The 18,740-nt window shown below is 42.6% G+C and overlaps 1 pseudogene; it reads left to right on the top strand.

The window, feature by feature from the left end:
• Positions 1-236: 236 nt before the first annotated feature.
• LOC139370440 (rho GDP-dissociation inhibitor 1-like) lies at positions 237-13,947 on the top strand (annotated as a pseudogene).
• Positions 13,948-18,740: the final 4,793 nt, after the last annotated feature.

Here is an 18,740-nt window from a genome sequence, read left to right as displayed (position 1 = left end):
AGAACTAGACGGACCAGTTGATTAGTCTTCTGTTAGCAATGAAGGATGGGGACCTAATAATATATATATATATATCATTTTAACTATTAAAATGAAGTGTTAAATACACTAGCACTACTTGTTCAAGACTTAAAACTAGCCCCACCTAAAATCAATTCAGTGCGCGCGGCACCAGCAATTGCACGCCACCTGCATTGAACGTGCGCGCCGCGGCATAGTTCCCGGAAACGAGTTGTATGGGGCGGCGCCGTTCCTTGTTCGCCATACTTGCACAGAGCAGAGCGACAGAAGCACTGATTCTTCAAGCGCCTGGGGAAAAAGCAGCAGGAAAACGGTAAAGACATGCTTTCACAACCTATACAGTAGTTACCAATCAAGCATATGACGGTTCAATATGTTTTAGACTTACTTTGTATCTGGTGTCATTTCCTCCCAACTTTGCTAGCAATTTGCTGAGTTGTGCTAGCATGTCAACCACGGTAACGTTAGCCTGCCAACGTATCTACATACTTCACACCCTGGCTGCAGCAGTGCCCATTTGTCGCCAGGGAAACGTGAAATAAACGTTGGTCTACTGTTAAGTTCCACTGCAGCAGAGCAAAATATTATGTAAAAGCATAGTTTAGTTTAATTGGGTGGCAGGTAGCTAGGGAGTCCAACACCCATGTTGCTAATTAGCCAGCTAGCAATCCTCGTGCAGCTTGATGACTTGCGGCAGTGTCTAGCCGGTCAGAGACAGTTAACACATTAGCTAGCTGGCTGTCTTTGACGTTTGGTTACTTTGTCGCCCGAAACAGTGCTAAATTCGACGATTAGGCAACCTTTGTTCTTAGATAGTTTAACACATGTTTAGCTTATTATTTAGCTATTCGTTGGGATTCTCCCAAGTCGGCACCTGTCCCTGTCAGTAACTACAGTAACCGGGCAATCTTTCTTTGCAGCAAGCTAACGCTAAAGCTCAAGCTATTTAGCCACCTACAGACAACAAAAGAATGGAAATGAGATTTCTTTGTTAGCTGTTTATCTTCCAGGAAGTAACACAGGTGCATAACGCGGTGTTGATAAGATAACAATTGTATTTACGTACTATATTGATCTGTAGTGCACACTGCATACCCAGTTTCATTGCAGCACAAATTATAATTTTACAGCTGGTGGCTGTGTAGAGTATTGTCAGTGATTGCACAGGGGAAGGAGACTGTTCTGCACCTGTGCAGAGTACAATACATTTTGTTCGCAAGTTTGAATGAATTATTAGTCATTATTTAAATTATAATCAATTTCATCCATTGATGTTTATTGATGCAAATTCTAGGTGGTGACTGTGAGAAAGGAAATTCTTTAGTGTAGTTAGATTTGAGTTTCTTCTGTCAACCTGAATTTTAAGTACCACATTCTGTCTGCTAGAAAGATTTGACATCTTCATCTCAGACTTGGCAGGGTGTTGTGGACCCTTCAGACTGGAAGCCAAGATAACATTGATTGAGCCCTGTACGGTGGAACATCACGGCTCATTAAATAGAGCATCCATAAAGTTAGCATTTACTTGGAAATTGCTTTAAATTCTCATTATTTGTCAATGAATAAACAATTCCTCGTACACTGCTGTTCAACAGTTTGCGGTCACTTAGAAATGTCCTTGTTTTTGAAATATATATTTTTTTGTCTATTAAAATAGCATCACATTGACCAGAAATACAATGTAGACATTGTAATGTTAGAAATGACTATTGTAGCTGGAAACGGCAGATTTGTAATGAAATATCTACATAGGCATACAGAGTCCCATTATCAGCAACCATCACTCCTATGTTCCAATGGCACGTTGTACTAGCTAATCCAAGGTTATCATTTTAAAAGGCGAATTGATCACTAGAAAACCCTATTGCAATTATATTAGCACAACTGAGCGACTCCGGAATGCTGGCCTTCTAGACAGAGTTCCTCTGTCCATTGTCTGTGTTCTTTTGCCCATCTTAATCTTTTCTTTTTATTGGCGGTAAGTATCTGGTATCTGGTGTGACCACCATTTGCTTCATGCAGTTCGACACATCTCCTTCGCTTAGAGTTGATCAGGCTGTTGATTGTTGCCCCGCTCCTCTTCAATGGCTGTGTGAAGTTGCTGGTTATTGGCAGGAGCTGGACACGCTGTCGTAAATGCCGATCCAGAGCATCCCAAACATGCTCAATGGGTGACATGTCTGGTAAATATACAGGCATGTCTGGTAAATATGAATGGCACGACAATGGGCCTCAGGATCTCGTCACGGTATTTCTGTGCATTCAAATTGCCATCGATAAAATGCAATTGTGTTCGTTGTCCCTGGATTATGCCTGCCCACCATGGGGCACTCTGTTCACAACATTTACATCAGCAAACTGCTCGCCCACACAACGCCATCTGCCCGGTACAGTTGAAATCGGGATTCCTCCTTGAAGAGCACACTTCGATGGCCACTGGCACGCTAGAGAAGTTGAGCGTTTTCCCACTGAAGCCGGTCACGACGACGTATTGCAGTCCGGTCAAGCCCCTGGTGAGGACGACGAGCACGCAGATGAGCTTTCCTGAGACGGTTTCTGACAGTTAATGCAGACATTCTTCACTTGTGCAAACCAACGGTTTCATTTGCTGTCCGGGTGGCTCGTCTCGGACCATCCCGCAGGCGAAGAAGCCGGATGTGGAGGTCCTGGGCTGGCGTGGTTATACGTGGTCTGCGTTTGTGAGGCCGGTTGGACGTACTGCCAAACAACGTTGGGGGCGTCTTATGATAATTGAATGTCTATTTCTCTTATCTGGCAACAGCTCTGTTGGACAATCCTGCAGTCAGCATGCCAATTGCACGCTCCCTCAACTTGAGACATCTGTGTTGTGACAACACTGCACATTTTAGGTGCCTTTTATTGCCCTTAGCACAATGAGAGATGTTTTGTGAGCAGTTGTTTCCAAGGCAAACTAGCCTTTTGTGAAATAGGCTACAGTTTTCATGTTACAAACTCTGACAGTAATCTGTAATCTCTCAAATAGATCGTTAATATAGATGCGTCAAAGGGCTTTTTTTTTAAAATACAAAAGTAGAATGCATTCGTCCAATTAGTTGGAGTGTTTGCCGTCAAGGTTCCAAGTTGTCGTCACGATGAGATGACACGCCTTTCATATTAGGCCGGAATCATACTTGCAGACTCGGGCGGTTTGCCTTGCCGTCGTACTGGCCCTTTAGCCTCTTCTAACAGCTTGTTGTTTGGCTCTTGTATATGGGCGGTGGTAAAGTACTGGCATTAGGTCAATGGTGGAACTATGACGCTTCTGTGAAACTCTTGAGGCCAGCTCACATAAACACATTAGAAACAACTCTAAATTCAGCACACGGTTTCCGTTAGGAAAATGTATTTTGATTTACTGTACCCATATGCATCGGATGTGTAACCTAATTAGCGCGTCCACCCACATAACTCAGTAAGACACAAATCCCGTTTAGGTTATGGTAATTAATTTTAACAGAAAATGTCAATTAACCTTTTTGACCGATAAGCGTGACCAGTCAAATGTATTTAAATTGACTGGTATTTCCAACAATGAATAGGCTAAAAAGCATTATTTCGCAATGGGATTTTATTTCCTCCTTCCGGACAATTGGCCAGTGCCAATTGTATTCATTGGCTTTTCAAAGAAAACATGTATTTCCCAAAAGTCGGAAACCCTGACGCAGCAGTACTTATTTATTTCCCATTTTTCTTTCGTTTTATGGTGTATTTTTTTGTCCTTATCTTTGTTCCCCTGTAGATTGGCTTTAGTGAGGGATTCGTTTCCTAATACTTGTACTATGCACTGTACACCATACAAAACTCCAAAACGAACTGCATCATTCTTTCTCCCTGCTCCATTTTCCTCCAAATCAAAGTCCCACACCAGGCTGCTAGTCAGATTTTTAAGTCTTACACTCTTTGATTAACAAGGATACAGGTGTGTATTTAACTCTTAAAACTAAACGGCAACATTGAAATACTTTCCCTCTCCCAAGCCCAAGCAAAGAATGATAGGTCACCAACATCAAGTGGAAAATAACTTTATTAGCCTAAAACACATGGTCGTTGATGGAACTGAAGCTCCATTCCGAGCACTGGCTCTGCAGTAGTAGTGGCAGACACAGACAGAGGATTCATGATTAGGCTATTGTGGGAGAGAACGCCTTATTGGGAATGTTGGACTCTTCTTGGCATAAACACAGCTCTTCCTGCTTTTGTGAGCCCCTCCAGTTGTCGTGACTCAAGTATTTTGAGGAGAGGCCTCTCATTCCAATTATAACCCCTGGATAGCGATGACGCATCTGGAGTGTGTTTTATTGGCCATCTTGTTTGTTGTGAATGCCATTAGGCTTGCTGTCAAACGGTTTTTAGTTAGCATCAAATGAAGTCGGCATGAGTTCAAAGGACAGAGGTGGACAGGTTGAGTTTTGAGAAGCAATTTCAAGAACCGTTTCATTCAGATTTCTTATAATAAATAAATAAATAAATATATATATATATATATATATATATATAATATAATAATAATAATAAATAAAGGTGAAATAATTTTTTTTTAAATTACTTGAGGAAAGCCCCACAAATTAAGCCTGGAAGTTGTCCCAGATACAAACATAAGTTTTGTCATTACAACCACCTTAGGAGTTGGCCATTACAGATCTGGGGCAAACAGGCAACAACAACATCTAAGGACCTTGTTCATTGATTGCATTGATCTAAAGAATGTAGCCTACATGTGGTCTATTTTAGGAGCATGTGAATTCTGTATGTCAACATCGTTTTGACCACATCTGTCAGCGTAGTTGAACTCACTTGATACAGTGACGTCTTGCTTTCATTCTTTAACATATGACAGTCGGTGTAAGTAGATTGGTGTGAGCTTGTTTTGATAAGTCAGGCTAAGAGGCCCCTGGAGACTAGAGGTCGACAGATTAATCGGAATGGCCGATTTAACTTAAACTCGGCCCTAATTTTCATAACAATCGAAAATCTGTATTTTTGGGTGCCGATTTGACGTTTTTATTTATTTATTTATTTATTATACCTTTATTTACCTAGGCAAGTCAGTTAAGAACATATTCTTATTTTCAATGACGGCCTAGGAACGGTGGGTTAACTGCCTCGTTCAGGGCAGAACGACAGATTTTCACCTTGTCAGCTCGGGGGATCCAATCTTGCAACCTTACAGTTAACTAGTCCAACGCTATAACGACCTGCCTCTCTCTCGTTGCACCCCACACGAAGACTGCCTGTTACGTGAATGCAGTAAGCCAAGGTAAGTTGCTAGCTAGCATTAAACTTATCTTATAAAAAACAATCAATCATAATCACTAGTTAAACTACACATGGTTGATGATATTACTAGATATTATCTAGCGTGTCCTGCGTTGCATATAATCTGACTGAGCAAGCATACAAGTATCTAAGTATCTGACTGAGCGATGGTAGGAAGAAGCAGGCGCGTAAACATTAATTCAAACAGCACTTTTGTGCGTTTTGCCAGCAGCTCTTCGTTGTGTGTCAAGCATTGCGCTGTTTATGACTTCAAGCCTACCAACTCCCGAGATGAGGCTGGTGTAACCGAAGTGAAATGGCTAGCTAGTTAGCGCGCGCTAATAGCGTTTCAAACGTCACTCGTTCTGAGCCTTCTAGTAGTTGTTCCCCTTGCTCTGCATGGGTAACGCTGATTCGATGGTGGCTGTTGTGTTGCTGGTTCGAGCCCAGGGAGGAGAGGGACGGAAGCTATACTGTTACACTGGCAATACTAAGGTGCCTATAAGAACATCCAATAGTCAAAGGTTAGTGAAATACAAATGGTATAGAGGGAAATAGTCCCATAATTCCTATAATAACTACAACCTAAAACTTCTTACCTGGGAATATTGAAAACTCATGTTAAAAGGAACCACCAGCTTTCATATGTTCTCATGTTCTGGGCAAGGAACTGAAACGTTAGCTTTCTTACATAGCACATATTGCATTTTTACTTTCTTCTCCAACACTTTGTTTTTGCATTATTTAAACCAAATTGAACATGTTTCATTATTTACTTGAGGCTAAATTGATTTTATTGATCTATTATATTAAGTTAAAATAATTCAGTATTGTTGTAATTGTCATTATTAGAAATAAAAAATAAAAAAATTGTCCGATCAATCGGTATCGGCTTTTTTGGTCCTCCAATAATCGGTATCGGCGTTGAAAAATCATAATCGGTCGACCTCTACTGGAGACCAATGGTTCTGAGAAACTGACTGTGTTTGATTGGTCTGTATTTAGAACAACCCCTCTGGTGGTTCCCTTAATGCTAAGGAACACAGCCCCTGCTCCTCTGACCTCAATCGTGTGTGTGTTAGGGGCCCGACTTTTCACACATGACCTCATTCGATGGTGATGGTCTCCCACCAGTGCTGACGCTGTTTCAGTGTGCCCAGATTTTTCACATTTGTCCCAGGCTTAAGTCATTGGTAGTAAAAGTGGACTTCTCATTCAATGATCAACACTTTATTAAAAAAAAAAAAAGGTATTTTTTTTTAGTTCTGCACCTTTTTTGGTTCTTCCAATCAGGGAACCTTTCTGCATTTTAGTTCATTGTTTGTTGCCTTGTGTGATGTCATAGCAGCATTTCATAGTAATTGATGAGATGCTGTCATCCTTTTATTTGAGTAGAATATACTACATCTGAGAAGAAACCACATGCGAGGAGTAGCGATTTAAGGGAGCTATTTATTTGCCAACAATATTGGTCGTACCATTCCTCCTCTTTCTCCCTCTCTTCTTCCTCTTCCCCTCGCTCTCATTCTCGCCACAGACATGGCTGAGGATGATTTGACTCCGGAGCAGCTTGCAGCCATCGCTGCGGAAAATGACGTGGGCGAGACGGTCAACTACAAGCCCCCGGCCCAGAAGACCCTGCAGGAGATCCAGGAGCTGGACCAGGATGACGAGAGCCTCCGGAAGTACAAGGAGGTTCTGCTAGGAGCCGGCGCTGCTGCTGTCGCTGGTGAGTGTGTGTGTGTAATTTCTCTCTCAATACTTGTGTTTGTGTTTGAATGCGTGTCTGCCTGGCGCCTGCTTAGTATCTTTACGGGTCAATAAGACACTGCTTAGATCTGGGAAAAGGCTATAGCTAATGCCCAGAGACTGTTTATCTCAGAATAAACTAATGCTTCTTTAATGTTGGTGCCCTTCCAAATAATGGATAGCTGTCATGATTTCAGCTCTCATCTGGGTGAGACCGTTGGACAGCTGGTTATTACTGATAGTATACATGCAGTCCTCGTTCCTCAATGTTGCCTCTAAGAAAAGGGCCTCTAAGAAGTCTTGGTCTGTACAATCGATTAAAAGTTGTAATGTTTAAATGGAAGCCTAGGTAAGGGCCAGAAGTTCACATATATCAACACTTGGAAATATTCAGTTCAGTTGTCATTCAGACACAAATGCAGAATTATATAAAAATACATTTAAGTGATGTCTTTGTGCTAAATGTCAGATTATAAAATATGTTTGATGTATTTTCACACTGAATGGCCTATTAAGTTTAAAGGTCTGAAACCAACCATTTACAAACATTACATATCATACAAACCTATGGTTAAGTAAGTAGGGTGTGAGGTTGCTGTGGGCCAGTTACGTGATCCTTATGGATGTTCTTTGTCTGGTCTTGTTACAGATCCCAGCGTTCCCAACGTCCAGGTGACACGGTTGACACTGATGTGTGAGACTGCCCCGAACCCACTGACCCTGGACCTTCAAGGTGAGCTATAATACTGTAGTACTTTGTTTACTGTAATCCCCAGAAATTGACATCTTATCGTACAAGTGTCTCAAAACATGGGGAAAATGGTTCCGAGTGTGTAACTAACTGGCGCTGACAAACTGATCTGTTAGCCCGTGTTCTAAGAAAAGACCTGCTACTGTCACCTGACTCTCTTGAGGTGAGCAGGAGTCCTTGTGCTGCTGAACAGAATGACCTGAGTCATCCTGAATGACGCAGGCCAGTGCCAGTAAAAGAATGCGTGCATCATACTCGTATGTACTTGTAGTGATGATTGGTCGGTCATAAACTAACACAGAAAGGGTTCCTGAGGAACAGTATAACACAGACACTCGTGTCAGCGGTAACATGCACTAAACAGTGAATGAATAGGAATAAATTGGGTGTCTTTTGAACATTTCAAAGCCTTACCTCATGGTCTTTCCATGTGCAGCACGTATGGCAAATTCTGGGGTAAAAACTGGTTCGACCCATTCCTCGTGGGGGGAATAATGTGGAGAATGCTGTATTGCTTCTGTTTCCCCAGTCCAGTTTGTTACACTGCTAGATGTTGAGGGATTGTGCTGCAGCACAGCTAGAAGGCAGTATTAAAACCCCTGATTAAGTGTGCTAATGAGGCAGTGCCACCGCTGGGCTGAGATAATGACCCTCGCTGAGTTGTCAGAGCTGCCTAGGACTCTACATGACTGTTAAAGACATCCTGCTTTCACACTCCACACTGGGGCCTTGTGGATGGCAGTCCCCTGCTGCATGCCCTAGTTAGTGTGTGTGTGTGTGTGTTGGAGAAACCTTACTGTTTTTTTCCCTCGTTGTCTTTCTAACAGGAGATCTGGAGGCCTTTAAGAAGCAGTCCTTTATCCTGAAGGAGGGAGTGGAGTACAGAATAAAGATCAGCTTCAAAGTGAGAGCACAGCCAAAATAAAGGAAGCACCAACATAAAGCGCCTTAATATGGCGTTGGGCCACCACGAGGCAGAACAGCTTCAATGCACCTTTGCATAGATTCTACAAATGTCTGGAACTCGGTTGAAGGGATGTGACAACAATCTTCCATGATAAATTCCATAATTTTATGTTTTGTTGATGGTGAAGGAAAACGCTGTCTCAGGCGCCGCGCCTGAATCTCCCATAAGTTTTATTTTGGTTTGAGATCTGGTGACTGAGACAGCCATGGCATATAGTTTACATTGTTTTCATGCTCATCAAACCATTCAGTGACCACTCGTGGCCTGTGGACGGGGGGGCATTGTTATCCTATAGGGCACAGCCATGGTAGCCAAAATAATCGCCACCCAGCATTTTTATGCAAGACTCGAAGCATGATGGGATGTTTATTTCTTGTTGAAACCAGGAGCCACACCTGTGTGTAAGCACCTGCTTTCAATATACTTTGTATCCCTCATTTACTGAAGTGTTTCCATTATTTTGGCAGTTACCTGTACAATATGTAAGATATTGCACAAAACAATTAAATTGAACTACATTGATTCTCTCAAAAGAGAATCAATGTAGTTAAATTTACTAGAATAGAAAGCTTTTTGTATGAAGACCCCATCAGTTAATAAATGCAGAAGACGCATTTCAGTTGAATGCATTGTTGTTCAACTGGCCAGGTATCCTCCTTTCACTTTCCCCATAAAAAGGTGGTGGCTATACTTTTCTCCCCCACTAGAAATCAAACGATCAGATTGTGCTGTTAATGAACTTGGTTTAGCTGTAGGTATTGTATTTTTCAGATTTCATGGTTCAATAGTTCTTTAAATGGCCTATTTCTGTCAGATGCGCTTGCGATAAGCTAGATTGATTTTCCATGCCACTAACAATGTCTCGTTCTCTGCAGGTGAACAAGGAGATTGTTTCGGGACTCAAGTATGTCCAGCAGACCCACAGGAAAGGAGTGAGAAGTGAGTGCTTGCTGCTTCCTATCCCTCTTGTTTGTTCCCTCCTGACCTCCATCTCAACCTCACAGGCCTTCCTCCCATACTAAATGTGGGAAATTATGCCCTAGACTCAAGCGAATGTTGACATCAACGTTGAAGTTTCCCACCACCATCAGTTTCTACAGATTTCTCTGTTATGGGAATGTACTAGGTGATACATTGTCATGGTTTCCAAATGTTGGTCCTAACAGAATTGAAGAGATAAGTGGCATAATGCCACATCAATGCCTTTTCTTTAGACAATAAGGGAATCAGTTTAAATGAATTAGTTCAATGAAGCGCTGTAAACACTTATGGCCTGTGGAGACTACCATTGTTTAATGACGTTGACAGACGGCCCCGGCCCACACACTGCCTTCCCTTTTTAATCTGCCAAGAGAAACCGGCAGAAGGGCCAGGGACTGAAATTGAGATATTGTTTCAAACCGGATGCACAAGTCAAGGCTGAAAAACAGACTCAACACTGTCAATAAGGATATTATTGAGAGATTGTTTAGATTTTTCCTGAGCAGAAAAGGGCAGGTTTGTTTGAAACTGGATGCAAGTTGAGGCACAAAACAGCCTGTTGTGTCAATTGCTTTATTAGTGAGTCGTGTTTGAGAGGCTTATTGAGAAATCGACAGATTAAAAATAAATTAGAGCAGGCCTCCTGAGTGGCGCAGCGGTCTACGGCACTGCTATGCAGTGCTTGAGGCGTCACTACAGACGCCTTCAATCCAAGGCTATGTCACAGCCGGCCGTGACCGGGAGACCCATGAGGCGGCGCGAAATTGGCCCGGTGTTGTTAGGGAAGGGTTTGGCCGACTGGGATTCCATTATCCCATTGCGCTCTAGTGACTCCTTCTGGTGGGCTGGGCACCTGCAAGCTGACTTTAGTCCCCAGCTGGACAGTGTGTCCTCCGACACATTGGTGCGGCTGGCTTCCGGGTTAAGCGAGCTGTGTCAAGAAGCAGTGCGGCTTGGCAGGGTCGTGTTTCGGAGGATGCATGGCTCTCGACCTTCACCTCTCCCGAGTCCGTAGGGGAGTTACAGCGATGGGGCAAGACTGTAACTACCAATTGGATATCACGAAATTGGGGAGAAAAAGGGGTAAAAGTACAACAAAAAAATCAATAAGTTGTCGCGAAATAGTCATTAGTCATTTTTTTCATTAGTCTTGTTTATTGATAACTTTCTTCCCAGAGAGCTAGTATAGTAGTTACTAGTTACTCCTTGTTTCATTCAGTTTTCTGTTTAGTGCCTAATGAACACCACCCTGTATTTTTTTGTCCTCCCTGGTGATTCAAACAGCCCTTCTTTTCTCTCTTGTCTCTGTAGTTGACAAGTCAGACTACATGGTGGGGAGCTATGGGCCGAGGCCAAATGAGTACGACTTCCTGACCCCGCTGGAGGAGGCTCCTAAAGGCATGCTGGCCCGCGGCACCTACAACATCAAGTCCAAGTTCACCGACGACGATAAGCACGACCACCTTTCCTGGGAGTGGAACCTCAACATCAAGAAAGACTGGAAAGACTAAGAAAGAGGCCTTCAAAACCAAACCCCACAACCATGTCCCCATTTCTCCATGAGTTTATATTCTTCTACTTCATCCCATCCTCATGTCTTCAATCTTCATTCCGACCCTTCCATCCCTCTCTCGTCTCTCCCACGTTTCTCCCCATTTATCCGTCTGCATTAGTAGCAGCAGCAGAAGCAACGGCCCCCTCTGTCCGTCCATCCCCCCCTCTGCTTTCATTGGTTGCACAAAGTCCACCATAATTGATTCACTGTCCTCAACCTGCCAGTGCAGTCAGTAATGTGATTTTGCCGTGTTTTGTATATACATATATATCCACACTATGAGTTTGGAATAATATTGTTAAAATTATGATAATGCCCTTTCAGCGTTGGAGCTGTTTGAAAAGACTGCCTTGGTGGGATGGAGTTTTGGCCCCCTGGTGACTTCACCAGTCAGTAAATTAATTAATAGACCAATAAAGAATAGTTCCAAACCTCTCTGCCAATAACAGCTAGTTTTGCCTTCCCCACTGAGGCCACTCCCAGACAGTCCTAGCCAAATTCTTGCTTGAGAAATTGCTCTTTGCTAAGAAGCTATTTTTGTTTTTTTTGGCCATTGTTTTCAATTAAAATCACAGTAAGGTACTTAATTGTTACCCAGAAATGAATAGATATATAAAAACGGCTGAATTGGACCTTTTTAAGTCTCTCATAGCTGTACTGCCCAGGATCTGTCCTCCAACCCCCCACCCCTCATGGTTTGTCCTGCTTGAAGAGATTAAACCCCCCTTTGCTCCCTAAATGGTCTTCCTGTCAGTAAGAAGTACACGTGGAAAAGCAAGTGTACAATCAACTTTTCATTTTGCCTTTTTTACATATGAATACTAGTATACTGTGGCTTTGTTCATGTCACTTGATATTAATCCGCTTTTATGGTCATTCCTTCCCCGCCATCTTGTTCTGCCCCCTTTTAGCATTTCTTTGCTTGCCTCCTTGCTAGTTGTTTTTTTATATATTTTACCAAGACCTGCCTTGTTAAAGATATTCTCCTGAACTTTTGTATTATTTTTTTGCCAGTGGTTCTGAAAGTAGCACCCATGAGCCAAAAGTAGTCCCCAAAATTGCATGTGTCACAAATGTGCAGATATGTGCACCACGTCATTGCTCTCTCGCTCTATTGTGTGTGCGTCTTGCTAGCCGTCACTGGTGAGGGGCTGAAGCTCATTGGCTGAAACTTGAATTACTAAGGGGCTTGCCCAAGTGGGGGTGAATATAGGGAGAAAAGTTCTGGAGCATGTCTTTTAAACATAGTGAATTAATAATGAGCTACTTTACTTCAGCTCCTCCCACCCCCCCTTAAATGTATTAACCCTTTCCTCTTACATGGGGATTGGGGCCACGGTCACCTAATGTTGCAGGTGTAAAAAAAAAACATCTGAAACTAGATCTCCTACATAAGGGGTATTCAACTCTTACCCTACGAGGTCCGCAGCCTGCTGGTTTCCTGTTGTATGTGGAGGAGGCGTGTGGCCTTGTTAATGTCCAAAAGCGGAAGTCCATTTACCCTGAAAACAGGAACTTCCAGTTGTTGGGGACTCGGCAGAGGCTAGGGCCAAGGAAGTGAAAGATATCATAACATTGGATGAAATAAAAGGGCGTAAGCCCTAGTGCTGCCTTATACCGAAATATCAAAATAATCAGTTTAACTCACCAATAATCAGTTTACTACTCTTGCGCAGTTATCATGGTGGTGCACTAACAGATGGTGCATGACTTGGGCTGTATGTTGTATATTTCATGTGGTGCTTGCCATCAGGTAGACTCACTCAAGGGCATATTGTACTATCAACTGTTCACCATCTTAATCTCTTTGCTAGTTGTGATTCTCCCTGTAAAGTTTACACACATGCTGCTCCTGGCCTGTTTTGTCTAAACTCAACCTCCGCTAAACACAAGTAAACATGGTAGTTAGAATGAGAATAGAATACACCACCTAGAATTTACCAATGTGTTTTTTTCCTTGCCCACCCCAGCAGGCCACGTCATCATTATTGATAACACACTTGTGTTCCTTAGCCATGAGGCCTTATCGTCGACTTTGATCGCGTGAAAAAGAAAGACCACGATTTTGTATTTTTTTTTGCCTTAATGTACATCAATCCCAAATCCAACTTCCCTCCTCCCCCCTCACTCACATTTTGTTACGACCCTTAGAGCCTGCTGTCGGAGGTCAAATGAGATGACAAGTACCAGAGAAAGCACAGGAGTAGAGAATGACTCACCGTCTGCTGCTGGAGACATTGACGGTGTTTCAACTCTCATTAGGAACAGGAGCTGGTAGGGTTAAGATGTACACCTCCACAGTCAGGCCCCAGCCTTTGCCCAATGACATATTGACGGAAAGAGACGTTGATGGAAAAATTGTAGCGTTTGCACAGAGTAGGATGTGCTAGCAGAAAATGTGTGATACTGTTTGAGTATGTTAAGAGGGAGGGATTTTGGATCAGAAAGTGGAATTGACATGTACTGTACCCTAAGCATATGGATGTAAAAGTGTTTCAGATATTGTGAATGATCTTATGCTTTCCCATACATTCCTTCACACATTGTACAGTTTCAATGAAGATGCTGGCATGCTGGTGGGGTTGTATAAATATTTGATCATTTGTGATTGCTCTTCTTGGACAATAAAGATGTTGCTCAACTTGGCCTGTTGTGTACATAGTGTCTCTGGTTTTCAAAGTAGCAAAGTTTATTTGTGGGTAAAATAAGTGAAACCATTATTTCCAGTACTGATCTATTCAGCAATCACATTTGACAACTTCTCAAAATATTTTTACTAGACACATGATCTTTTTAGGCTAGTTGCTAATCTTCAAAAACAGGCTTACATTTTTTAGAGAACGCTACCTGAGGTATAACAAAGCACAACCATGTTTTTCCATGTCTCTTAAGTTCTCCCATATATGGATGGTTGTAGACAATAATCCTATTGCGAAAGTCGTTAAATTGAAAGATATGGTGACACACAACCTTAACTCAAACAGTGCAGAATAATGCCTGGCTGGAGGGGGAGTGAGCCACCTAAGCTCATGTAACCCAAAATTGCAAGCTCTGATATTGCTATAATTTGGTAAACAAGTAATCAATGGTCTGCTCTACATACACATCAAGGGCATTAGGATATCTTAAAGCATGTAAGCACACAGATACAATAGGGCGACATGTCAATCATGAATATTTATGATGATTAAACTTCACTTTTTTGGTAGCTAGAATTTATTTCCAGTCAAAGGTCCCTCTGTGAATTTCACATGTTTAGCCACTACTCTTGCAATTACGTTAGGGGGGTCCCCCTAGATTTGACTCCAAATCCAATATGGCTGCCACATTACCATTAAATGGTGGTTTTATTACAATTATATGTACATGTATTACATTATTGTTTTGTGCTGTGCTTATGACCTGTACTCAAGACAATTTTTAAAGGGAACACTAAAATAACACATCCTAGATCTGAATGAATGAAATATTCTTATTAAATACTTTTTTCTTTACATAGTTGAATGTGCTGACAACAAAATCACAAAAAAATTATAAATGGAAATCAAATTTATCAACCCATGGAAGTCTGGATTTGGAGTCACACTCAAAATTGAAGTGGAAAACCACACTACAGGCTGATCCAACTTTGATGTAATGTCCTTAAAACAAGTCAAAATGAGGCCCAATAGTGTGTGTGGCCTCCACGTGCCTGTATGACCTCCCTACAACGCCTGGGCATGCTCCTGATGAGGTGGCGGATGGTCTCCTGAGGGATCTCCTCCCAGACCTGGACTAAAGCATCCGCCAACTCCTGGACAGTCTGTGGTGCAACGTGGCATTGGTGGATGGAGCGAGACATGATGTCCCAGATGTGCTCAATTGGATTCAGGTCTGGGGAACGGGCGGGCCAGTCCATAGCATCAATGCCTTCCTCTTGCAGGAACTGCTGACACACTCCAGCCACATGAGGTCTAGCATTGTCTTGCATTAGGAGGAATCCAGGGCCAGCCGCACCAGCATATGGTCTCACAAGGGGTCTGAGGACCTCATCTCGGTATCTAATGGCAGTCAGGCTACCTCTGGCAAGCACATGGAGGGATGTGCGGCCCCCCCAAAGAAATGCCACACCATGACTGACCCACCGCAAAACTGGTCAAGCTGGAGGATGTTGCAGGAAGCAGAACGTTCTCCACGGCGTCTCCAGACTCTTGTCACGTCTGTCATGTGCTCAGTGTGAACCTGCGTTCATCTGTGAAGAGCACAGGGCGCCAGTGGCGAATTTGCCAATCTTGGTGTTCTCTGGCAAATGCCAAACGTCCTGCACGGTGTTGGGCTGTAAGCACAACCCCCAACTGTGGACGTCGGGCCCTCATACCACCCTCATGGAATCTGTTTCTGACCGTTTGAGCAGACACATGCACATTTGTGGCCTGCTGGAGGTCATTTTGCAGGGCTCTGGCAGTGCTCCTCCTGCTCCTCCTGCTCCTCCTTGCACAAAGGCAGAGGTAGCGGTCCTGCTGCTGGTTTGTTGCCCTCCTACGGCCTCCTCCACGTCTCCTGATGTACTGGCCTATCTCCTGGTAGCGCCTCCATGCTCTGGACACTACGCTGACAGACACAGCAAACCTTCTTGCCACAGCTCACATTGATGTGCCATCCTGGATGAGCTGCACTACCTGAGCCACTTGTGTGGGTTGTAGACTCTGTCTCATGCTACCACTAGAGTGAAAGCACCGCCAGCATTCAAAAGTGACCAAAACATCAGCCAGGAAGCATAGGAACTGAGAAGTGGTCTGTGGTCACCACCTGCAGAACCACTCCTTTATTGGGGGTGTCTTACTAATTGCCTATAATTTCCACCTGTTGTCTATTCCATTTGCACAACAGCATGTGAAATATATTGTCAATCAGTGTTGCTTCCTAAGTGGACAGTTTGATTTCACAGAAGTGTGATTGACTTGGAGTTACATTGTGTTCTGTAAGTGTTCCCTTTATTTTTTTGAGCAGTGTATATATTTTTTTTAAAGGCAGCAGACTGCTTGTCATGGCACCTCAAAGTATTCCAAGTTATGAGCCTCTTTGGGGATCAATGAGGCATTTGGGAGGCTCAAACTAAAGGAAAGAGAATCCTGGACTCTAACAACCTCTCTCTATCCCTACAACTTTCCCCCACTGTGGTATAACTTGCCCCTCCAGGATTGAGCTCTTAAGTCACCTCTTTACAGACCCGGTGCCAGGTTTGTTTCTTTGGGGGTGGTTAGTAATGAATATAGGCTACAAGATAGATAGGGAGATTCACCTATTATAAATCGCCTATGTGACTGGAGCCATACACACATCTGTCATACCAAAATGATGCAAACTAAATGCTGAAAGTAGTCACCTAGTTATTTATACATACAAATAAAGAGGGCCAAATTCTGACCTGAGTTAAGCGTGTGTAAATGGACCATAAGCTGATGGAAAATATGAACACAACATGCAACAATTTTAATAAAAGGAAATCAGTCCATTGAAATAAATGCCATAGGTGTTAATCTATGGATTTCACATGACTTGGTCACAAATACCATTAAAAAAAAGGTAGGGAGTGTCGTGTCTTTGGCATTATTAAACTGATTAATCATGTAACTGTAATTAACTAGGAAGTCGGGGCACCAAGGAAAATATTCAGATTAAAGTTATAATTTTTCTAATATAACTTTTCAGATATTTTCATATCTGATCAATAGTCTGATTAATGAATTCTTCTTTACCTCACGTTAGTCTCATTCCAAACGTCGCAAATTGTTGGTTATCTGCACGAACCCAGTCTTCATTCACTAGGAGTCATCCATACATCAATTGTCTAAAATCATTTATTTACTAACTAAGTAATTCACAGAAATGCATAAACAAACAGTAGATAGTTACAGTCGTATGAAAAAGTTTGGGCACCCCTGACAATTTATAAATAATTGGGTGTTTGGATCAGCAATTTCATTTTGATCTATCAAATAACTGATGGACAGTAATATTTCAGTAGTGAAATTATGTTTATTGGATTAACAGAAAATGTGCAATATGCATCAAAACAAAATTAGACAGGTGCATAAATGTGGGCACCCCAATAGAAAAATCACATCAATATTTGGTAGAGCCTCCTTTTGCTAAAATAACAGCCTCTAGACGCTTCCCATAGCCTCTAATGAGTGTCTGGATTCTGGATGAAGGTATTTTGGACCATTCCTCCTTACAAAACATCTCCAGTTCAGTTAGGTTTGATGGTTGCCGAGCATGGACAGCCCGCTTCAAATCATCCCACAGATTCTCAATGATATTCAGGTCTGGGGACTGGGATGGCCATTCCAGAACATTGTACTTGTTCCTCTGCATAAATGCCCGGGTAGATTTTGAGCAGTGTTTTGGGTCGTTGTCTTGTTGAAATATCCAGCCCCGGCATGACTTCAACTTTGAGACTGATTCTTCAACAATATTCCCAAGAATCTGCTGATATTGAGTGGAATCCATGTGACCCTCAACTTTAACAAGATTCCCAGTAGCGGCACTGGCCACACAGCCCCACAGCATGATGGAACCCCCACCAAATTGTACTGTGGGTAGCAAGTGTTTTTCTTGGAACACTGTTATTTTGCCGCCATGCATAACGTCCCTTGTAATGACCAAATAACTCAATCTTTGTTTCATCAGTCCACAGCATTCCAAAATGAAGCTGGCTTGTCCAAATGTGCGTTTGCATACCTCAAGCGACTCTGTTTGTGGCGTGTGTGCAGAAAAGGCTTCTTCCGCATCACTCTCCCATACAGCTTCTCCTTGTGCAAAGTGCGCTGAATTGTTGAACGATGCACAGTGACACCATCTGCAGCAAGATGATTTTGTAGGTCTTTGGAGGTGGTCTGTGAGCTGTTTTTGACCGTTGTCACCATCCTTCGCCTTTGCCTCGCCAATATTTTACTTGGCCTGCCACTTCTGGCCTTAACAAGAACTGTGCCTGTGGTCTTCCATTTCCTCACTATGTTCCTCACAGTGGACACTGACAGCTTAAAATCTCTGCGATAGCTTTTTGTAGCCTTCCTCTAAACCATAATGTTGAACAATCTTTGTTTTCTGGTCATTTGAGAGTTGTTTTGAGGCCCCCATGTTGCCACTCTTCAGAGGAGAGTCAAAGAGAACAACAACTTGCAATTGGCCACCTTAAATACCTTTTCTCATGATTGGATGCACTTGTCTATGAATTTCAAGGCTTAATGAGCTCACCAAACCAATTGTGTGTTCCAATTAATCAGTGCTAAGTAGTTACAGGTATTCAAATCAACAGAATGACAAGGGTGCCCACATTTTTGCATAGCTTATTTTTCACATCTGATTTCATTTCATACAACTTAATATTGCTACAATAAAAATCTTTGCCTGGACAATACCCCAGTACTCAGCTTTTATTAGAAAATGAATGGCAT

The sequence above is a fragment of the Oncorhynchus clarkii genome, chromosome 17 (assembly GCF_045791955.1).
Source record: "Oncorhynchus clarkii lewisi isolate Uvic-CL-2024 chromosome 17, UVic_Ocla_1.0, whole genome shotgun sequence".
NCBI lineage: Eukaryota > Metazoa > Chordata > Actinopteri > Salmoniformes > Salmonidae > Oncorhynchus > Oncorhynchus clarkii.
This window is presented reverse-complemented; position numbering and strand designations above follow the sequence as displayed.